The sequence below is a fragment of the Chiloscyllium plagiosum genome, unplaced genomic scaffold, assembly GCF_037043375.1.
Source record: "Chiloscyllium plagiosum isolate Xiang-an unplaced genomic scaffold, Cpla_swu_hap1 HiC_scaffold_36, whole genome shotgun sequence".
NCBI lineage: Eukaryota > Metazoa > Chordata > Chondrichthyes > Orectolobiformes > Hemiscylliidae > Chiloscyllium > Chiloscyllium plagiosum.
This window is the reverse complement of record NW_028270174.1, coordinates 69,735,617-69,759,982: the sequence shown is the minus strand read 5'-3', so window position 1 is coordinate 69,759,982 and position 24,366 is coordinate 69,735,617. Positions and strand designations below refer to the sequence as shown.

At 45.7% G+C, this 24,366-nt stretch overlaps 1 long non-coding RNA gene across 1 annotated transcript; it reads right to left on the bottom strand.

Moving 5' to 3' along the window:
• Nucleotides 1-3,310: 3,310 nt before the first annotated feature.
• On the bottom strand, nt 3,311-20,336 carry LOC148139980 (uncharacterized). Its single transcript, XR_015753281.1, has 3 exons — nt 20,231-20,336; nt 13,986-14,102; nt 3,311-4,341 (listed from the first exon to the last, which is right to left on the bottom strand). It is a non-coding gene; the product is annotated as an uncharacterized LOC148139980 (long non-coding RNA).
• Between the last annotated feature and the right edge of the window lie 4,030 nt (nt 20,337-24,366).

Below are 24,366 nucleotides of genomic sequence, written 5' to 3'. Positions count from 1 at the left end.
TTGTGATTGTCGTCACGTTTTCCTCATGCCATGGTCATTCAGCTCAGGTACATATGCTGCTTTGGTGTTTCTGTGGGTGCTCGCACACTCCTTTCCTTCTGTTTTATAACAATTTCACACTGTATTTGAGGGTGGGAATGAATTTGTAAATACAAATACTCCAACCGAAACCCGGGCAGGTCAGGACCTGTTTCTGCTGCTGATGTCGCTCACAGGGAACGGGAAAATAAAGCTTCGGTCATACATCTTACAAGGACAGAGGTTACAATCAGCAGGAATGGCTAAACAGCTTAAACCTCTTTTCTCAAGAGGAAGCTGAGACACAACCTGGTACAAGCAGGAAGCTTTATGTCGGGTTTTTAGAGAGTTCAGGTTGAAATAATTGGGTTGGAAGTGTGTTTCATTGCCCCAGGACATCAAAGGTGCTATCTAAATGTGCATATTTATTTCTGTCTCTCTGTTAACAATCAAATGGACAGGTCAATGTCTGAGTGTTTTCCCAAACCCCTGATTGAAGCTGCCTCCTCCCACAAACTTAGGTGCCTCACCAATCACTGGGTCATGGAGAAACTCTGCTGTTACAATGAGAACTGTCTTTGCTGTCACCGCTCCTCATGCTTCCGCCTAATCCCCACTGCCCTTCATGAAATCCCAGCTGCCTCTAGTCCACCCACATGGGCATGTTGAAGTGCCTGACAGGAGATTGGATTGAAACCGAGAGGTCAATAGCCAGAATGAAAGAGGAAGAAGGAAATAAATGGGGATTTTGAATCCCAGGGGATATAGACTCCAGGATTAGTTCTTGTGGGCATTCCCGCAGTAACACGAGACAGCATTCCATTATGAGAGTTAAACCCGGGTGGCAGGAGAGGGAGCCACTGAACATGAGCAGGTTTAGTTCAAACACAGGAGGTTTGTTCAGTCAGTAACAGTGTGTTAGACATGGATGTGAAGTGAACAGTGAGGGGAAATGTTACCACAAGCTGCAGACAACTTTCATTGCAACAGGAGGAGACCATTCAGCCCTTCAACCCTGCTCTGCCATTCAATAGATCGTGGCTGATTTGTGGCCTAACTTGCAATTTTCAAAACTCTCCAAACTCATCAATAAACTCCTCTGCAACAGACAAGATCAATATTCAAAAACTTAAACATCTGAAAATATGGGAAATCAGGAACAAAAACAGAAATTGCTGGAAAAATTCAGCAGATCTGGCAGCATCAGTGGAGAGTGAACCTTTGGGTCCAGTGACCGGTCAGGTGACCAGCTGCAGCTGACCATTCTGCCTTTTCTGTAACACTCTCTGGAACAGGTTCTGGTGCGAGGGGAATGAGACGGTCAATAATTGAGAAAATAGGAGGACGTGCTCAATGAGAATAAAACACACTTTTGTCTTTCACTTTTAATTCAACTATTATTGTACAATATTATTATTATTATTCAACTACTGCAAAGATTATTCATCATCATTTCAGAAATAAGATAATAGGCCAGAAATCAACTCTTCATGTCATTGGGTCTGGGAAACTGTGTTAATTCTAACCTGGTCCAGCTTCCGTGTGAATCCAGACCCTGAATCACGTGGTTGACTCTGAACGATCTCTTGGGCAGTTAGAATGGATGACAAATGCTGCCCCAGCAAGTGATGCCATGATCCCATGAACAAACAAAACAAATCCAATCTCTGTGGATCGTTGTGAACTCGCCGGTGTTATTGGAAGAGGACGACTGGGAAGGTTTATGGGGTAAAGGGAGAAGATTGGCATTCGGTGAGGTGATCCTTTGGAGAGCTGATGAGCCAATCAGCCTCTTTTTGGACAGTAACAATTCAGTGAATATTTCATTCTGAGCCATCTAAGGAAATATCAGGGCAGGGTTTGGAAAGAGGTCAGATTGAATGAGTGTCTCAGTGAACACAAGTGAGACACAGGTACAGAGGAGTTTTGGGATGGATTAAATTAAATTTTATACATTTGCATAGTCATCAACTTTACAGCAGTTAAAAATGGGAATGATCAAGAGAGTGGAATTAGAGCAGCAAATAAACCTTAAACATTTATGCAGCTAAAGGGAATGCTGGGTAAAGATACCGTAGTTAGTGCTTCTTTTATTCCAGGCACACCAGCCAGGGAGCACATCCTTCCTGTATCTATCCTCTCACGCTCTTGAAGATTTTTGTTCATTTGAAGTGTTTCATGTTTAGATACTCCAGAGAAGACAGCTTCAAGCTCCTCAATCTCTCCTGGCAGGGAAATACTGCTGTTAGAATTCAATTCACTGGTGCATGTTACTGGCTGCTTCATGGACTGGAGCTGACAATTGAGACTGAAAGCTTACTGTATAAAATATCTTCAATGGTATTGCCAGAGGTGAGTGGTTTTAGGAAAATGACCTTGACTTAGGGGCATTGAGTGTCAGAGCACTTCCTGTTGTGGGGCATCCTGTTTAAATTCAATCTATTGATAACTATTAGAACTGACTTGCACTGGCTCAAAGTGGTCAGAGCATTATGGCTGTCATCGAAGCTGGTAACAAACTTCCCATGGGTTAAAAATCGTAAATGATAGAGTAGGTACGAGGTCTGATGGCACTGTTGGAGTATTGATGTTGTTGTTAATCACATTCACTCGGCAGGAGTTGACTGAATTTATATTGTCTCTTTCTGAATCTCAGGATGGCTCTCTGGGCAATAAGTCTCCAATAAACAGCAATGTGACAATGCACAGGGATCACCTGTTTTGATTCAAATTGGAGTCCAGCCTTGGTCAAGTCAGTGTGGAGTTTGCACATTCCCCTATGATTGTGTGGGCCCCCTCCAGGTGCTCTGGTTTCCTCCCACAGTTCAAATATTTGTGGGTTAGGTGGGTCATTTGTGTGAAATTGTCCACAGTGTCCAGGATTGTGCAGATTCGGTGGATCAGCCATGGGAAATGCAGTGTTACAAGGATGGAGTGCTCCAGGTGGGATGCTCTTTGGATGGTTGGTGGGGTTTCATGGGCCAATGCTCTCCTTCCACACTGTTGGGATTCTATTCTATGATTGAGGATAAAGCAGGGTGTCCTTGGAGAAGGAGTATGTGGTATGTATCAATGCTCTCGATGCCTTTAGATAGAGGTGGGCATCGCAGGGGATAGAGTGCTTTATCTCCACTGCTGCCCCCTCACCCCTAACTCTACTTTGATTTGGTCCCTTCCCACTCTGTCATTTGTAATGGTTTGCTTTGCCCGTAATGGACTTTGTTTGTAAATATTCAATTGGTTACACGGGTGATTTACTGCTAGTGATTATATATTAACAAAACTCAAAATGGCGTAATGATGAACGTGGGAAGGTTGCTCAGCTGTTTGAGATAACACTTCTGGGTAGGAGAAATGGGGGGAAAAAGTACACTTCACAGGTCACAGAAGGAGAACTGAAAAGCAGTTAAACCAAAACAAAGGTTCAGACAGGGAGGGAATATTTCCCTGGAGTTTGAGTAACTGGAAAGTGATGGTGTCCGGGAATAGACAGGATTTTGTTTTACAGGGCGTTTGAATTTTTAAAAAACTGTTATATTCAGATAGTTTCATTTCTTTTCTTTTAGTTTTATTTATTGTGGAATAAATAGCTACAATACTTTAAAACCAAATTCACAAACCTTGTGTTAAAGACAAATGTTAAATAAAATCCATCAAACCATCCCTCACTGAAAACTGATGTAGAGGTGCAATCTCCTGGAGAATCCCTGCCCACTTCTTCCTACCCGGGCTCTATGGCTATATACATACCTGGGAGATAGCAGGAGGAGACGACCATTCGGCCTTTCAATCCTGCTCCCCCATTCAATGGGAAACAGCTGACCATCCAGCTCAGTCTCCTGTTCCTGCTGTGTTCCAATCCCTTTTCATGACTTTACCTCAAAGTACGATATCAAAGTCCTGCTTTGGTTTCACTGCCTTTTGTTCCAGTGGCGTTGTTGTGTTACTGTGTGGGTGCAGGCAGGGGTAATGTGATGGTGCTGGCTCCTGGAGGATGCACTCAGCATCCCTCTTCATCCTGCAGTAACATCAATTGGATTTCAGCAACTCGAGATCGAAACCGTTTCCAGGATATGGGCATCACTGGCTCAGCCAGCATTTATTCCCCATCTCTCGTTACCCTTGAGAAGATGGTAGTGAGCTGCTGTCTTGTACCATTCACACTCCATTTGGTGCAGGTAGACTGACAATGCCGTGAGGAGAGTGTTGCAGGATTTTGGCCGAGTGATTCTCCATCTTCGGTTCTTCAAATGCTGGTTAACTTTATCACGATCCGCGCATGATTTTGAGATGTCAGTCTGCAAATCTTCACCATCTGGCACCCTGTATAAAGGAATATGTACAGGTTAGAAATTCAGAACAGACAATTCTCGTTTCTCTGGAATATCTTTTTCCCCTTTCTTCCCCCAAAACTGTAACCCTGCAGCCCACTTACTCTCTCCCACCATTCTGACTCTGCTACCCCCTAATGTACATCCTCCCCATTCTCACGGGAGTGCCTGATAAACAGATCCATGCCACCACTTCCCATCCCTGGTTAGACTCTGCACCCTTTCTGGGTTCACTTCCTTTCCCTCAGTTGCTGCAAGTCAATAATGTAACAGCAGAATGAAACAAAAGGAAACAGACAGGGAGATGGCAGATCCTGGACAGAAGAGGAACCTTCAGTCTGGGAGAATGGGTCAGATCCTTCCTTGTTTCCCATTAGTCAATTCCCAGTGTTATGACAAGTTGCGAATGGAACTTGGTCCCATCTGGGCATAGTGACACTTTGACCCCCCCCAACAGATCAATACTACAAGCAGATACGTCCCTTCTCCAGCCAATCACAGTGTGAAATGCTTTCCGCTAGTTACCCCAAAGAACATGCTCCAAAACCCTCCCACATTCTGTACATGTACAGTGCTGGGTTTCCCCACACACGTGTGGTTCCTGCCTCAGGGATTGTGGGAGTTGTAGTCCCCATGAAGCCCCTGGAGACCTGTCCCTGGAAAATGAAAGAAAGTGTGGGCTGGAGGGTATTGTGTATAGGATATCTATTCAGACACACAGGACATGTGGGCTGTCACTGGGATTTACTGAGACATCCGCTTAGACACCCCGATTTCTGATGTAAGGAATATACATTCAGCCAATTTCAGGGTGGGGAGGTTAATAATGGTCAGCAGATTTTAAGCAGAGGTTGCTCAGTGGCTAGCACTGCTGCCTCACAGCGTCAAGGACCAAGGTTTGATTCCAGCGTTAGGCAACTGTGTGGAGTTTACACATTCTCCCCATGTCTGCATGGTTTTGTTCGGTGCTCCAGTTTCCTCCCACAGTCCAAAGATGTGCAGGTTAGGTGGCTTGGTTATGCCAAATTGCCCACAGGGTCCATGCATGAGCCAGTTAGGTAATTGGCAACAGGAAACGCAGGGTTACAGGGAATGGGAGGGTCTGAATGGGATGCTCATTTTAGGGTTGGTGCGGAATCGATGGATGAATACCCTGTTTTTGCACTAGAGAGACTTTATTCTATTCTCATGAAGAAGAATGTATCTATCTCAATGTGTTCTGAATCTGTGGAATTCCCTATTCAAAATGCAGTGGATGCCAGGACAATGAGCAAATTTAATGAAGAGATACAGATGTTTAATTTGCAATGAGTTGAAGGGTGAGAGACAGCAGGTGGGAAAATCCAGCTGAGACCGAGGTGAGCTGAGTCATCATGGTATTAAATGGTGGATCTGGTTCGAAGGGCTGCATTGCCTCTCCTGCGCCCAGTGCTTATCTTCTTACGGTAATAACTGGAAAGCTGAATCCAAAAATCACCAACTTCACCAAAGGAGATTTCTGGAAAATGCAGGATAGTCAGGTGGATTAGCGTCCCAAACTTAGATAGTGAGGAAGCGTGCAGGAGATAATGATTTTGCTTTTTTAAACTGAGGGGAGACAGTGATTTATGGTTTTAGAATGTGTAGGACATTCACAGTGTCCAGAATACTCTGTTGTGAATATCTATCTTATAGATGTGGGTGGCACAGTGGCACAGTGGTTAGCACTGCTGCCTCACAGCGCCAGAGACCCGGGTTCAATTCCCGACTCAGGCGTCTGACTGGAGTTTGCACGTTCTCCCTGTGTCTGCGTGGGTTTGCTCCGGTTTCCTCCCACAGTCCAAAGATGTGCACGTCAGGTGAATTGGCCATGCTAAATTGCCCGTATTGTTAGGTAAAGGGGTAAATGTACGGGAATGGGTGGGTTACACTTCGGCGGGCTTGTGTGGACTTGTTGGGCCGAAGGGCCTGTTTCCACACTGTAAATAATCTAATCTAATCTAAATTTTATTACAAAGCCAAGATCTCTGACAATGAAGCCCAAAACACCCAGGAAACATTGCCTCCCATCCAATCTGATAAAAAGACTTGTGATAAGTCTGGTTGAATTTAGAACACAGATGGAAAGCGGGAAGATTAAATCCAATCCCAACATACTGTGCTTAAACAAAGGAGACTACAATAGGATGAGGCAGGAGTTGGCTAATACAGACTGGAAGCAAAGACTTTACTGTGGGACAGTTGACAGACAGTGGAGAAATATCAAAGCAATTTTTCAAATTTCTCAGCAAAAGTATATATCAGTGAAAAGGAAGGACTGTAGGAAAAGGAGCAAAATGCCATGGGTGGCTAAGGAAATAAAGTAGTCTATCAAATTGAAATAGAAGGCATACAAATTGGCAAAGACCAAGGAGAAATTCGGAGATTGGAAAAACTTCAAAGATCAACAGAAAGCATGATGGAATTGGGGATAAAACGTGATGAGTAGCTATCCCCAGGAACAGAATAGCAGTTTACACTGCTAGAGGGAAACCTATTGTTTGGGGAACATATGGCCTCTGTAATTGTTGAAGCACTTAACTGTTACCATAGGGACAATCCTGATCAAGTTAAAAATCACAGCACACCCCAAAAGCTTGTATTGCCAAATAAATCTGTTGGACTATAACCTGGTGATGTGTGGTTTTTAACTTTGACCACCCCACCCCAACCCCGGCTCCTCCACATCAGAATCCCGATAGAAAGCCCCCCTGAAACTGAAGAGTCTGTCAGATACTTGAGGGAGCCACGGGGGCGTGGGGGGAGGAGTGTGTGGTTTAACCACAAAGTGCTGAACTGAACTAGACTTTTGAACTGCCGTTGCCATGGAGATAATATTGAGAGACAGTCTGTATTCAAAGTCACAAAGCACAAAAGGTAGAAGAATGGGAGCATACACCAGACAGGCAGGGAGTTACCCGATGCTGCCTGAAGGCGTTTTGCATGTACACTATCCAGGTAACTGCCATGTCTCAACAATAAAGACTCAAAGAAGACCTCTCAGAGTTCTGTGCCTAGTTATGCCTCTCCAGCAGGGTTGAAGAATATGATTACACAGCAGTCAGTCTTCACAGTGGAGGATACGAAGAACATGCCAGTAATTGATAAGGAAACTGAGGAAGGTGAGGACCAAGAAACAATCATTATCACGAAAGTGTTAGAGCTGGGCAAGTTAATGGAACTAAACGTACACAAGTCTCATTGCCCTGATGGAATACGTCCCAGGATACCAACAGACTTAGTGGGAGAAATCGCAAATATACTTAGAGTTGTCGAATCCTACAGCAGAGACAGGCGCTTTGGCCCAAACTGGCCCATGCTGATCAGAATGCCCATCCACACTAACCCCATTTCCCTGCACTTGGTCCATCTGCTTCTGACCCTTTGCTATCCATGTATTTGTCCAAATGCCTTTTACATGTTGTTAATGTACGCACCTCAACCACTTTCACTGGCAGCTCATTCCATACACATACCACCCTCTGTGTAAAACAGTTGCCCCTCAGCTTCCCTTTTATTCTTTCTCCTCTAATCATAAACTGATGCCCTCCAGTCCTTAGTTCCCTTAGAAAAAGACTGAGTGCATTCACCTTACCCATGCCTCTGTAAAATATTCCCCCTCGGTTTCCTTTGCTCTAAACAAAAAGGTCCTCGCTTGTCCAACCTCTCCCTGTAACTCAGACCCCTGAGACCTGGCATTATCCTTGTAAATTTCTTCTGCACCTTTCCAGTTTAATAACTCAAACCTACACTGCACTCATCACATTTCCAGTGTTTCCCCACGGCACTGGAACCGACGTGACAACGCCAATGGATTACAATCCATGATCAATAATTCACTCCATTACAACAATCCCATTTTCATAGCTTTTTCCACGATGCATGAATCCTTTTGTCTTTCTGGTTTCATGGTAAATTGCCTCATACAAAACCAATCTGGGGCTTAACTGTTCCTGGGAAATATGCCATGATTTTTTAGACTTTCAAAAACCAATGAAATCTCTCCCCACAGTCCCCACGCTAACATGGACTTCGCTGTCTCAGTACGTTTTTCCAGACACACTGACATTTGAAATATTCGTCCACGGACAGAATGGCCTTTTCATCTGGATGGAAAGGTGTGCAATGATATTGAGATAGGCACGGATCCAGTAACATGAGGTTCAATTTAAATTTCTCAACTACAAATCCCCCCTTTCAGTACTCTACAACAAAGAAAACAGAAAGTGCTGGAGCTCCTCAGCAGGCCTGGCAGCATCTGAAATGGTGACAGATGCAGGAAACATTGTAGCCTTGAAGAAGTGTTTAGATGATCACACCTCTGCTATTCCCTCCCCACCCCTTTCAGCATTCCACAGAGACCATACCCTCTGTGACTTCCACGTTCGATCCACAGTCCCCACCAACCCATCCTCCACTCCAGGTACCTTCGCTTGCCACTGCAAGAGGTTGAAAACCTGTGCCCACACCTTCCCCTCACCTCCATCCAAGGTACCACAGGATCCTCCCACATCCAGCATAGATTTCCCTGCCCACCCAAACACCTCACCTATTATGTCCTTTGCTTTCAGGACGCCAAATTGTGAAATATTTCAGGGAACATTTCTGGGACACATGCACCAACGAACCCCACCGCCCTGTGGCTGACCACTTCAGCTACCCCCCACCCCCCCCCCCCCCGCTGCCAAAGACATGCAAGTCCTCCACCCCCAAATCCGAGCCACCCGACACCTGGAGGAAGAACACCTTGGGAACTTTCAACCACACGGCATCAAGGTTTCCTCATCTCCCCTCCCCCAACTTATCTCAGATTCAACCCTCCAACTCGGCACAACCCTCTTAAACAGTCCCATCTGTCCACTTTCTTTCCAATTGTCCATTCCACTCTCTCACCACTACCCTCCATCCACAACCACCTATTGCCTCCCTAGCTCCCTTCCCCCAACCCCAAACACCCCTCCCTATTTATCTCTCAGCCGTATTCCACCACCCACATTTATGATGAAGTGCTAACATGCCCAATACGTCAATTGCCCTGCTCCTTGGATGCTGCCTGACCTGTGGCGCTTTTCCTGCGCCACACTTTAACACAAGCTGGAAGAACAACACCTCATCTCCCACTCGGGGACCCTGCAACCTTCTGGCTTCAACATCAAATTCAATAACTTTAGGTCCTGAATTCTCTCACGTCCTAGTGTCTTTGCCCCCTACCCCACATACCAGGCCTTGTTATTACATAGCCTTCCATTACACATTACCTATCGTTAGCCACTAACAGTCCCTATAAACAGCTATTCACCCTCCCCCAGTCAGATCGTTATCCACTCCTTTGTCCAACTGATCTTATCTCTCTCTTTGGACTCTATCACCATCTATCATTTACTCCTTAACCCCTACCTTCTGCATAAAAACCGACATTTCTTTCTCAGTAACATCAGTTCCTGAGGAAGCGTCGCTGGATCGAAAATGCGAACCGATTTCTCTTCACAGATGCTGCCAGATCAGCTGAGCTTTTCTAGTACCTTCTGGTTGTTGTGTGTGATTTACAGCATCTGCAGTTCTTTTGGTTCTAATTTACTCAGAGTATCTTTCAGTCTGCTAGACCTGAATTAGTGTTTATCAACCTTCCCAGTCCACACTAACTCCATCTCTCTCCCAATATCTGCTGTCTCTCCCACTCCTTCACATTCAGTCCCCCCTCACAGTGACACTGCGCCTGCAAAGCTGATGGTCATGTGTTGGCCTGCTGGACCCACCCCTCATTCACTCCCATTGGCTGGAGGACCACACCAACTCTCCTATTGGTCCGAAGCTGTGTCAATCAGCCAGGCCCCATTGTGACCTGAGTGGTGGGATCCTCCCAGGTGCATCAAAGGCTGAGGGGTGACCTCAGAGGTTTATAAAATCATGTGGGGCATGGGTAGGATAAATAGACAAGGTCGTTTCCCTGGGGTGGGGGAGTCCAGAATGAGAGGGCATAGATTTAAGATGAGAGGGGAAGAATTTAAAATGGATTTGAGGGGCATTTCTTTTCCCACTGAGGTTGGTGCGTGTATGGAATCTTCTGTTAGGAAGTGAAGGATGTTAGTACAATTATACCATTTGGCATCTGGATGGATATATGAATAGGAAGGGTGTAGAGTGATATGTGCCAAGTGTTGGCAAATGGGTCGAGATTAGGTTGGGATATCTAGTCAGCATGGACCAGTTTAACCAAAGGGATTATTTTCATGCTGTACATCTCTACGGCTCTGCCCTGTGATGAGCTTCATCATTCACAGTGAATTGGTCAGTATCACAGAGCACAGGGGCTGGGGGTTATTCAGCCCATTGGGGCTGTACTCTCTCCCTCTGGAGATGGTACCAGTCTATCCCAACTCACCTCCCATTTGTACATAGCCCCCCAAATCCTTACTTAAAAAAAGTTAAATTTCAAATTTGTTTTGACAATAACTACTGAATCTGCATCCAGCTGTCTTTCAAACTGTTCCAGATGCTTAGAACTTAGTGAGTAAAATAATCTTCACATTTTTCCTCTGCGTTATTTGCCAGTTACCTGAAAATATTTACTAAAAATTGTGATGTTAAAAATTTCTCACTCTGTCTCTCTGTAAATGAAATACCCTGGAAACAAATCAACTACTGGTCGAAATCATTGCTTAACCTTCTCAGCTCCAAGGAGAATTGTCTGACCTTCTGCTAACTCTCCATAAAAGAGAAACCTACGTTAATTTTAATTTATTAAAGTTATAGAGAAGTACAGCACAGAAACAGACCTTTCAGTCCAACTTGTCCATGCCGACCAGATATGCTAAATTAATCTTGTCCCAAATGCCAGCACTTGGCCCATAGCCTTCTAAACCTTTCCCAATCACATATCCAATGAGATGCCTTTTAAATGTTGTAACTGTACCAGCCTCCACACTTTCTCTGGCAGCTCATTCCATACACGTACCACGTTCAGCTTGAAACTTTGCACCTAATAATCCTTTTCAATCTTTTCCCTCACACCTGTGTTTTCTAGTTTTGGACTCACCGAAATAGGAATAAGACCCTGGCTGTTTATCCTATCCATGCCCCTAACGATTTTATCAACCTCTATGGTCACCTCTCAGCATCCGATTCTCCAGTGAAAACAGCCTCAGTCTATTCAGCCTCTCCCTATAGCTCAATCCTCAACCCTGGCAACATCTTAGCATCTTTTCTGAATCCTTTCAAGATTCACAATATCATTCCAATAGCAGGGAGACCAGGACTGAAAGCAGAATTCCAGAAGTGGCTGAATGAATGTCCTGTACAGCCGCAAAATATCGTCACAACTCCTGTACTCAATGCACAGACCAATAAAGGCAAGTACACCAAACACTTTATCCACTACCCTGCCTATCTACGATTCCACTTTCAAGGAACTATGAAACTGCACTCCAAGGTGCCTTTGTTCAACAACACTCCCCAGGACATTCCCATTAAGTGCATAAGTGCCACCCTAATTTGCTTTTCCAAAATGCAGAACCTCACATATATCTAAATTAAACTTCATCTGCCACTCCTCAGCCCATTTGATCGGAGTCTCATTGTACTCTCAGGTAACTTTGCTGTCCATTGCACCTCCAATTTTGGTCTCTATTGTAAACCTACTCATCATAGCTCCTATATTCACATAGAAATCATTTACATAAATGGCAAAAAGCAGTGGACACAGCACCCAGCCTAACAGCACATTGCTCATCACAGGCTTCCAGTCCAAAAAGCACCCTTCACTATGAGACTGACTGCTCAGCAGGGTTAGAGCTCATGGCATACAGGGAGAACTAACCATTTGCGTACAGAACTGGCTCAAAGGCAGAAGACAGAGGGTGGTGATGGAGGGTTGCTTTTCAGACTGGAGGCGTGTGACTAGTGGAGTGTTACAATGATCACTGCTGGATCCACGACCTTTCATTTATATCATGACTTGGATGTGAACATAGGAGGTATAGTTAGTGAGATGACACCAAAACTGGAGATGTAGTGGACAGTGAAAATGATTACCTCAGAGTAAAATGGGATCTTGATCAGATGGGTGAATGGGCTGAGGAGTGGCATTTTGGGAAAGCAAATCTTAGCAGGACTTATACACTTAATGGTAAGGTCCTGAGGAGTGATACTGAACAACGAGACCTTGGAGTGCAGGTAGATAGGATAGTGAAGGCGGCATTTGGTATGCTTTCCTTTATCGGACAAAGTATTGAGTACAGGAGTTATGAGATCATGTTGCAACTGTATAGGACATTGGGTAGGCCACTTTTGGAACGCTGCGTACAAATCTGGTCTCCCTCCTATTGGAAGGATGTTGTGAAACTTGAAAGGGTTCAGAAAAGATTTACAAGAACGTTGCCAGGGTTGGAGGATTTGAGCTAGGCTGGGGGTTGAATAGAGGTTGAATAGACTGGGGCTGTTTTCCCTGCAGCGTCGGAGGCTGAGAGGTGATCTTATCTATGTATATAAAAACATGAGGTGTATGGATAGGATAAATAGACAAAGTCTTTTCCCTGGCGTGGAGGATCCCAGCACTAGAGGGCATAGGTTTACGGTATGAGGGGAAAGACTTTAAAGAAACGTGAGAGGCAAAGTTTTCATACAGAGGGTGGTACGTGTATGGAATGAGCTGCCAGAGGAAGTGGTGGAGGCCATTACGATTGCAACATTTAAAAGGCATCTTCATGTGTACATGAATAGGAAGGATATGGGCCGGGTGCTGACAGGTGGGACTAGATTGCATTGGGATATCTGATCAGCATGTACTGGTTGGACCGACGGGTCTCTGTTTCTGTGCTGTCCATCTATGACTCTTTGACCTTCCAGCAAATTCCGTATCCAAACAGCTAGTTCCGCTAGAATTCTATGGCTGCTAACCTGCTAACCAGTGTGTTATGTGAAACCTTGTGTCTTTCTCAAGTCCAAGTTAATGATTTCAATGCACAAAGCCATGCTGACTCTCCCTAATCATTTCTTGCTTTTCCAATGACATGTAAATCCTGTTCCTGAGAATCCCTTCCAACAACTTCTCTGCCACTGACTTCAGGCTCACCGGTCTATAGTTCCCTGGCTTTTCCTTACCACCTTTCTCAAATAATGGCACCAGTCTTCCAGCACCTCACCTGTGGCGATCGATGATACAAATATCGCAGTGAGGGGCCCAGCAAAAGCTTCCCTAATTACCCACAAAGTTCTGGGATACACCTGATCAGATTCCAGGGATTTATCCACCTTTATGCATTTTAACACATCCAGTACCTCCTCCTCTGTAATATTTACACTTGCCAAATTATCACTATTTATTTCTCCAACTTCTCTAACTTCCATATCCCCTTTCAGTAAAAACTGACATGAAATACTTACAGAATCTCCCTCACCTCTTGCTGTTCCATAGACAGTCTTGTTGATCTTGGAGGGTCGCTATTCTCTGCCTAGTTATTCTTTTGTCTTCAGTGTATTTGTAGAATCTCTTTGGATTCTCCTTAAACCTATTTCCCAAAGCTATCTCATGTCCCCTTTTTTGCCTCCTGCTTTCCCGCGAGTATACTCCTACTGCCCTTATTGTCCTCTAGGGATTCACAAAAACACAGTGGTCTGTACCTGCCATATCCTTTCTTCATTTTCTTGACCAGAGCCTCAATTTCGCAGCATTCTCGACGCCTCCCAGCCTTGGCCTTAACAGGAACATACTGTCTGTGTACTCTCATTGTCGCAGGCCTATGGAGGCAATGGCAGATGAGGACAGAGAAACAATCATTTATCAGTAAAGAGGTAGTGTTGGGAAAGCTAACAACTCATCCTTATCTCTATAATTCCTCTCTAGCCTCAGAACTATCACTATCTCTGCATCAAAAACATCTCAATCTCTGCAACGTCCACCAATCTCTAATCTCCTCCAGTCTCAGTACCCTATCTTTAATCATGTCCACCCTCACAAATCTCTGTGATGTGCCTTTCTTTAATTCCAGCCTTCAGGATAACCCATTTTTATTTCAGATTCCTGAATCCAGAGCTCCACAATGTCCCGCTTAACCTCTGTCACATTTTCCTCCAAAAACATTAATCAATCCCGTATCATCTATTCTAATATCACCTTCTCTGACCTGGTTTCTATTGTGGCTTGTCATATTCCTATATTACTCTTCTGTGGTCTACATGACAGAAAATGGTTTTGTGGTCCATTGGGTTTATGCTGTAAAGAAATCTCCCAGCTAACTATTTTAATCTCATTTTCCAGCACTGAGCCCATAGACCTGTCAGCCTTGGCCTTGCAAGTGTGTTCCTAAATAGATTTTAAATGCCATCGGGATTTCTGTCTCTCACTCTCTTCCGGACAGTGAGGTTTAGTGCAACTGTTGCTCTATGCTATCACCCACAGGGTTCAGAGCAGCTGGGTCTGTGCAAACACAGATCACCCACACATTGTGAAGGATGGCAGGGTCCACGAGAGGGGGCACAGGAGATTTACCACGATGGTTCAAGGAATGGGGGATTTTAGTTGCAGAATTTGTGGGGCTTTTTTAACATTAATGGATCACGTGATATGTGTGTTGCTAATACACATCAAGAATAACCATCCACAATTAATGGACTCTCCTTTTTAACCTCTCCCCTTGCCTGCGCTGTGGTAATATTCAGGTTAACCACTACCAGACATCTCTCTAATGAGAGAGCAGTCTTATGGTCGGGTCGGACAATGCTGACTTGATCTTTTATACAGTGATGCCAAAGCACATCGGGGGTGGGGAGAGGGAATGCTGAAGGTGGTGGATGGGACATCATTCAGGTACAGTGCTTTATCCTGGAGGATGTTCACTTTCTTTAATATTGTTGGGGGGGTCTGCACTGATGCCGGCAAGTGGAGAATGTTCCAACATTATCCTGATGTGTACCTTATAGAGAGTAAACAGACATTGTGGAATCAGCGGTTTGGGGAAACTGAGATTGTTCTCCTTGTAGCAAAGGAAATTTGGGGAGCTGTGACAAAGTGGTTTACAAAAGTTACACGTTATAATAATAAACCTTACACCCATCAGCTCATTATACAAGGATTACAGGACACATGTTGAAGATTTGGGAAGATCTATTGAGAGGATGGTTTGATTCAAAGGAGAACTTTTATTCAGCAAATGGTATTGATCTGGAACACAATACTCTCACACAATATGAATATACAGGTCCTGATGAATTGAGTAATTCTGTCAGAGTGTGGCGTTACAATGACTGAGATTACCATCTGAATATCTGCCTGTAATACAAGTTTATAAAATCCGTCACTGTCAGTTCAAGTTTGAAACTCATACAATCCCCTCCTCCTGGCCCAGGATGACTGTACAGATTATCGCTGATGGAGGTTAGCAGGCACTTCAAGGGCAAATCTATGTGAGTTTCTATGAGTTTCCACCTTGGGACTTCATGTGACTGAACATGGGACAGAATGTCCCAAGATTCAGTGAGATATGGAGAGCAGGATTTGCTTCATTTTCTTTCCTTCCGTTCTGCCGCTGTGCCTCCTCAATTAGACTTGGGGTGTGAAAGGCTCATGCAGCTTGATGGGCAAGATGTCTCCATTCTGACCGATGGGCAGCAAGCTCCTCCCAGTCATGAAACAGAGTATCCCTGAAAGATAGCAACTGCGCATGCTTCCCACTGCCCAGTGCTCACAGTATATGTTTCGAATAATGAAGGGGGAAATCTCCTAGAAAAGGCATAACAGGAAAGTTCCAATATAATTATAAACAGTTTACAGAGAGATATTCACAGGAAACGTGGCAACAAGTTGGCAAATAGAGTATAACTTGGGATAAACTGTTGAAAGCTGCACCACAAAGGGATTGGGGGAAAATGAGGAGGAAACACAGAAAGCTAGCACACAGTTACAACATGGAATCAGGAAGGGGAATGGAATGTTGTCTCTTATTTCAAATAGTTTGCAATATAACAGTTTGGAATATATACCTTAGGGCAACTAAACAAATGGCGAGTGAGACCACAACTGGAGTAACGTGAACAGATTTGGTCGCTTTAGTTAACGAAATAGACCAGCTTATTGGAGGCATTTCAGAGAAGATCCATTGGGATGATCCCCGTTTTGAAGGGATTATCCCTGTAAGCAAAGGCTGAATAAGTTGGGAATCTACTCACTGGACTTTGGAAGAATGAGAGGTGATTTCTTTGAAACATACAGGATTCTGTCGAGGTTTGACAGGGTAAATATGGAGAGGATGTGTCCCATTACAGGTGAGTCTTGAACCAGATTCTGGGTCAGTCGTGGAATCAAGGGTTCTGTTTCAGATTTGTCAAGTTAAAGGCAACACCGACACAGGTTAGGGTTTCAGTAGCAATGGAGCTGGGGTGAGAAGGAGACAAGCAACGTTTTAGAGATTGGAATTCCTGGTGTTTGTGATTGTGTAGATGTCTGATCAGAAGGTCACCTTGGGGTCAGATATGAAAGCAATATTGTGAAGAATGTAGTTCTGCCTCAGACACTTCCCAGTGAGAGGGAGGGACACAGCAGTAAGGGAAATGAATTTGGAATAGCAACTGAAGGCAATGGGTTTAGCAATTACAGTGTTTCATTGTACTGAATTGCAGCTAATCGAAGCATGGCAAGCAGTTTGATAACTGAGTAATAGTGGAGGAATGGAGATGGATGATGGGGAGGGAGAGCTGGACAGTGTCAGTGTATATGTGAAACCTAACACAGTGCTTTTGGGCGATGTTATCTCCTGGCAGTATGTAGGTGAGAAACAGGACAGACCAAGGATAGATCCTGCAGGGACACCAAAGACAATGAATTCAGCAAGGAAAGGGAGAGTGGAGATGGAGCAGGATTTTCCAATGATGGTGAGGTCAAATATTAGCTGTTAGCAGAAGGGTGAGAAGGACATAACCAGAAAAGACAGACAGACAGATCATGGAACAATATCTGTGAATTGCAAGGGGGGGGGGGCGGTGACAAGCAGGAGGATGAGACGGAGATTTGGAATGTCCATGATTTAGCTACACTAGGGTAAATGGTCAAGATGACCTCCAATAAGGCTTGACAAGGGACTCTAGGAAATGCAAGTTTAGGACTAAAATGAGGAGCATCCTTGTGAGGCAGTTTGGCTCGGTGGACTAGTGAAGAGGGCGGAAAGAAGCAGAGGCAGCTGATCGGATTGTCTCAATGTTATTGTCAGAGAAACTCCATGTGCTCCTCACTCTTGTTGTTGGAGGGGAGGATGGAGGAGACAGAGTAATGGACAATTTTTTTTATTTCCAAAACAATAAACAAAACCTGTGATAGTGATTCTAAAAATAAGTGAACAAACCTGTCGTATTTATCATTTATCAAGAATGTTAAAATATACAACTGAAGTTCAGGTTTGAATCCCAAATCGGTAGAGGGTGGCTCTGAAGTCAAGAAAAAAATAACTGGAATGAAGAATGTACTGTTTGCCATGGAACTATTGGGGATGTTTTTCTGCCATTGACAATGTCCTTGAGGGAAAGAAACCCGACAGTGGCCCATCAAGTCACTCATTGTATTAATCACTGCACAGTCTCAACAAAGGAATGAAACTGGATGGACCACATTACATCTACCAATGCACTAGCAAATACAACCACACAATCAGCCCTCTTGACCCTGCAACTTCCACCTCACTGTGGGCCAACAGCAGCAGAACTGTACTCCAGCCCAATCTGAAACTCATGGCTTGATATCCCCCACTCAACCATTAACATCAAGCCAGGGGAATCAACCCTGGTTCAATGGTGAATGCAGGAGGGCATGCCAGGAGCAGTACCAGGCATACCTAAAAATGAGGTGCCAACCTGGTGCAGCTACCAAACCTGCATGCCAAACAACACAAGCAACACCAAATAGAACTAAGTGATCCCATAACCAATGGATCAGATCTGAGTTCTGCAGTTCTGCCACACCTAGTCAAGAATAGTGATGGACAATTAAACAACTCACTGGAGGAAGCATCACAGATATCCCTAGCCTTACCGATGGAGGGGTCTCACACATTCATGCAACAGATAAGAGGACAGCATCAGCAGCGATTTTCAGCCAACAGTGCCAAGTGGATGAGCCTTCTCCATTGGTCCCTGACATCACAGATATGAATCGACTTGGTTGAAAACCCATTTCAAATCAGATCAAGAAATGGATAAGCAGTGTAAATGTATGGGCCCTGCCAATATTCTGGCAATAATACTGTTGGCTGTGCTGCAGAACCTGCTGCCCTCCAAGGCAAGTACTGCTCCAGCACTGGCACCTACTGACTTTGTGGAACATTGCTCAGGGATGTTCCAACACAAAAACATAGGGCAGATCCAACCCAACCAATTCCCCTCTATCAGTCCACACTCGCTCAGCAGTGAAGTAATGGAAGGTGTTGTGAGAAACAAAAGCTCACTCACTTTAATAATTTCAATCCGAGACCAAAAATCTGAAACAGTGTCGTTTATTTGTACACTTGCAAGTGGGTGCCATGTCTAATGCCAGGTAAGGCAATGACAAATGCACACCAAATCCAACAAACTCTCGAAATTTATACAGTTTGAATTCCAATATTTTTTCCTTATTCCATTGTTTGCCCCCATCCTCGGCTTACGTCATTCATTTCCTTAAGACTGATCCCACAACTTCTGTTTATCCGGCCTTGTCAGTGACAAATGTCTATCTCTGCCTCCCATAAAGTTGTTTCACGTCATCCCATCCTTTGCTTATCATTATCTGCTCCCTCCATCTGCGCTGCCCCTCATAGCATCTTATCACTAAGCCCTTTTAATTGGGGTTTGTTCCTGTGTCTCTGTACAAGTGGGAAACAGATGTTTATAAAGGCCTCTTTTCACAGCATTTTATCTAGTGCCTGTATTTCTACCATTGTTCTGTAATCACGTCTCATGCTAACATACCATTTTGTAACGGATTATATATTTCCTCATTCTTGCTAAGTCAGCTCTCGTCCAAAACAATCCCAAACTAATGTGAATTCATTTACTCTGTATCAGAACTTATAATTTCAGAAATAACATTAATTCACCTATATCCCAGTGTCATCAACAGTGCTGTCAAGCACCTGCTCAGCAATAACCTGCTCAGCGATGCCCAGTTTGGGTTCTGCCAGGGCCACTCAGTTCCTGAGCTTGTTACAGACTTGATTCACAAACTGACAAACAGCTGAATGAGGTGAGGATGACAGGCCAGACCCCCTCCAAGATCACTGTTTCGACTTCAGTGATATCACCTGACCTTACCACAGTCTCAGCTCTTTTGCTGAAACTCTCATTCATTCCTTTTGTTAACTCTAGATTTCATTATCTAAAGCCACTCCTGGCCAGCATCCCACATTCACCCTCCCAATAATCTCAAAAATATTGAAAACTCTACTGCCGAAGTGCTCACTTGTACCAAAACTTGCTGATCAATCAAAAGACTCCCATTTATAAGCAGCAACAATTTACTTTCACACCTTTGAATTAATTCCTGGCTGTAAGCATTCCTATCTCCCTGCACCACACACCCTTTCATATCTCAATAACTCATTTTAGTTCAGACTCTCAATGATGTGTTTATTTTTGAGTTCACCTGTGTTGCTGTTTCTATAGACTCCAAGGGAACATGTCTGGAATCCCCACTCTAACCCTGTAAGATCTACTTTCTTCCTTTAAGGCATTCTTGAAAACTGCTTATTTGGCAATGTTTTGGTCACTGGACACAATATTCTCCATCTGTAGCCTTATGTCAAAATTTCTCAATAATATTTTTGTGAAATTAAAACCATGATGATTTGTACAGATATCTTCTACTCTTCGATATCGCTGAGTGAATACTCTGTAATGTCTCTTACCCAACCACGTTGTGGGAGCACCTTCACCACACAAACTGCAGCAGTACAAGGAAGTCAAATATCTCCCTCTCCACAGGTAATAAGGATTTGGCATTGATCACTGGTTGCTGTGGAATTCATATTGCAGTTGATGTTTCAGGGAGTGCAATATGAATTACAGTGAATGAAAATGGTGCAGACTTTGACTGTCAGAAATTGAAGGAAAATGCACTCGCTTATTGGAAAAAGAATTCTTGACTGTCAAAGGTATTGTGGAAAAAATAACCTGATAATGGAACAGCATATGGTCAGGAGCCAGGTAGCAGTGGACAATTCATTTACATTCCTGAAGAAGGGCTTATGTCCGAAACGTTGATTCTCCTGCTCCTCGGATGCTGCCTGGCCTGCTGTGTTTTTCCAGCTCTACATTTTTCAATTCATTTACAAAACAGCTGTGAAAGTAATAGTAAAATACTATACAGAACAAAAATACACCCATGAGAGACTGAGGAAGCTAGATAATGAACAAGTGGACATCAGAGAACCCAGAGGTGAACCAGAGCAGAGTTCACTTTTATGATCCCACAGTCAAAGATGTCTAGCACAGAAACAGACTTCTTCGGTCCAACCTATGCCAACCAGATATCCTAACCTAATCTATCTAAATTAAATCCAATCTGCCACGCCTCAGCCCATTGGCCCATCTGATCAATATCCCACTGTACTCTGAGATAACCTTCTTCATTGTCCACAATACCTCCAATTTTGGTGTCACCTGCAAACTTACTAACTATACGGCCTCTATTCACATCCAAATCATTTAAATGAATGACGAAACAAATCCATAAAAAAAATACATTTCTCTGGGTTTGAATGTGCTCTGTGTAAATCCTACCCTCTGACTCTTTTTACCAGGGAAGGCTGTACATACATTCCTGAACTTTGCCCCCTACAAAGCTGGCGGCCGCGCACGTGTACAGTGAATCATTGCCCCGAATAAAGATGGCGGCGCTCACTCGGGCAGATTACTCAACGATTCTGGATCAGTGGTGCTGGAAGAGCACAGCAATTCAGGCAGCATCCGAGGACAGGCAAAATCGACGTTTCGGGCAAAAGCCCTTCATCAGGAATAAAGGCAGAGAGACTGAAGCGTGGAGAGATAAGCTAGAGGAGGGTGGGGGTGGGGATAGAGTAGCATAGAGTACAATAGGTCAGTGGGGAAGGAGATGAAGGTGATAGGTCAGGGAGGAGAGGGTGGAGTGGATAGGTGGAAAAGGAGCTAGGCAGGTCGGACAAGTCCGGACACGTCAGGGGATCGTGTTGCCGGAGGTTAGAAACTAGGATGAGGTGGGGGAAGGGGAAATGAGGAAACTGTTGAAATCCACATTGATGCCCTGGGGTTGAAGTGTTCCTAGGCGGAAGATGAGGCGTTCTTCCTCCATGCGTCTGGTGGTGAGGGAGCGGCGATGGAGGAGGCCCAGCACCTCCATGTCCTCCGCAGAGTGGGAGGGGGAGTTGAAATCTGGATCGGTGGTGCTGGAAGAGCACAGCAATTCAGGCAGCATCCGAGGACAGGCAAAATCGACGTTTTGGGCAAAAGCCCTTCATCAGGAATAAAGGCAGAGAGCCTGAAGTGTGGAGAGATAAGCTAGAGGAGGGTGGGGGTGGGGAGAGAGTGGCATAGAATACAATAGGTCAGTGGGGAAGGAGATGAAGGTGATAGGTCAGGGAGGAGAGGGTGGAGTGGATAGGTGGAAAAGGAGCTGGGCAGGTCGGACAAGTCCGGACAGGTCAGGGGATCGAGTTGCTGGAGGTTAGAAGCTAGGATGAGGTGGGGGAAGGGGAAATGAGGAAACTGTTGAAATCCACATTGATGCCCTGAAATGTTGAAATGTTGAGCCACGGGGCGATTTGGTTGATTGGTGCGGGTGTCCCGGAGATGTTCCCTAAAGCGCTCTGCTAGGAGGCGCCCAGTCTCCCCAATGTAGAGGAGACCGCATCGGGAGCAACGGATACAATAAATGATATTAGTGGATGTGCAGGTAAAACTTTGATGGATGTGGAAGGCTCCTTTAGGGCCTTGGATGGAGGTGAGGGAGGAGGTGTGGGCACAGGTTTTACAGTTCCTGCGGTGGCAGGGGAAAGTGCCAGGATGGGAGGGTGGATCTTAGGGGGGCATGGACCTGACCAGGTAGTCACGGAGGGAACGGTCTTTGCGGAAGGCGGAGAGGGGTGGGGAAGGAAATATATCCCTGGTGGTGGGGTCTGTTTGGAGGTGGCGGAAATGTTGGCGGATGATTTGGTTTATGCGAAGGTTGGTAGGGTGGAAGGTGAGCACCAGGGGCGTTCTGTCCTTGTTGCGGTTGGAGGGGTTGGGTCTGAGGGCGGAGGTGCGGGATGTGGACGAGATGCGTTGGAGGGCATCTTTAACCACGTGCGAAGGGAAATTGCGGTCTCTAAAGAAGGAGGCCATCTGGTGTGTTCTATGGTGGAACTGCTCCTCCTGGGAGCAGATACGGCGGAGGCGGAGGAATTGGGAATACGGGATGGCATTTTTGCAAGAGGTAGGGTGGGAAGAGGTGTAATCCAGGTAGCTGTGGGAGTCGGTGAGTTTGTAGAAAATGTCAGTGTCAAGTCGGTCGTCACTGATGGAGATGGAGAGGTCCAGGAAGGGGAGGGAGGTGTCAGAGATGGTCCAGGTAAATTTAAGGTCAGGGTGGAATGTGTTGGTGAAGTTGATGAATTGCTCAACCTCCTCACGGGAGCACGAGGTGGCGCCAATGCAGTCATCAACGTAGTGGAGGAAGAGGTGGGGAGTGGTGCCGGCGTAATTACGGAAGATCAACTGCTCTACGTAGCCAACAAAGAGACAGGCAGAGCTGGGGCCCATACGTGTGCCCATGGCTACCCCTTTGGTCTGGAGGAAGTGGGAGGATTCAAAGGAGAAATTGTTAAGGGTGAGGACCAGTTCGGCCAAACGAATGAGAGTGTCGGTGGAGGGGTACTGTTGGGAACGTCTGGAGAGGAAAAAACGGAGGGCTTGGAGGCCCTGGTCATGGCGGATGGAGGTGTAGAGGGATTGGATATCCATGGTGAAGATGAGGCGTTGGGGGCCGGGGAAACGGAAGTCTTGGAGGAGGTGGAGGGCGTGGGTGGTGTCTCGAATGTATGTGGGGAGTTCCTGGACTAGGGGGGATAGGACAGTGTCGAGGTAGGTAGAGATGAGTTCAGTGGGGCAGGAGCATGCTGAGACAATGGGTCGGCCAGGGTGGTCAGGCTTGTGGATCTTGGGAAGGAGGTAGAACCGGGCAGTGCGGGGTTCCCGGACTATGAGGTTGGAAGCTGTGGGTGGGAGATCTCCTGAGGTGAAGAGGTTCTGCATGGTCTGGGAGATGATGGTTTGGTGATGGGGGGTGGGGTCATGGTCAAGGGGGCGGTAGGAAGAGGTGTCCTCGAGTTGGCGTTTGGCTTCAGTGATGTAGAGGTCAGTGCGCCAGACTACCACTGCGCCCCCTTTGTCCGCTGGCTTGATGGTGAGGTCAGGATTGGAGCAGAGGGATTGGAGGGCTGCGCGTTGTAAGGATGAGAGGTTGGAGTGGGGGAGGGGGGTCTACAGGTTGAGGCGGTTAATGTCCCGGCGGCAGTTGGAAATGAAGAGGTCGAGGGCAGGTAATAGGCCAGCGCGGGGTGTCCAGGTGGATGCAGTGTGTTGGAGGTGGGCGAAGGGGTCCTCGGAAGGTGGGCGGGAGTCCTGATTGTGAAAGTAAGCTCGGAGGCGGAGGCGACGGAAGAATTGTTCGATGTCACGGCGTGTATTAAATTCATTGATGCGTGGACGGAGGGGGACGAAGGTGAGTCCTTTGCTGAGGACTGATCGTTCGTCCTCAGTGAGGGGGAGGTCTGGAGGGATGGTGAAAACTTGGCAGGGCTGGGAGCTGGTGTGGGTGTAGAGCTGGAGTGGGGTCAGAGCCAGTACCTGGAGTGGGTGTGATGGTGGGGGGAATGGGGGTAGAGTCATGAGCAGGGGTAGTGTTCCCCTCAGGGTTCTGGGGGGTGGGGATAGTGACAGTGGGGTCTGTGGGGGGCGTGTCAGCAGAATGCAGGTGAGTGGCGTTGGTGGGGACGTAAGTGGTGGCAGACACGGCAGTAGGGGTGGC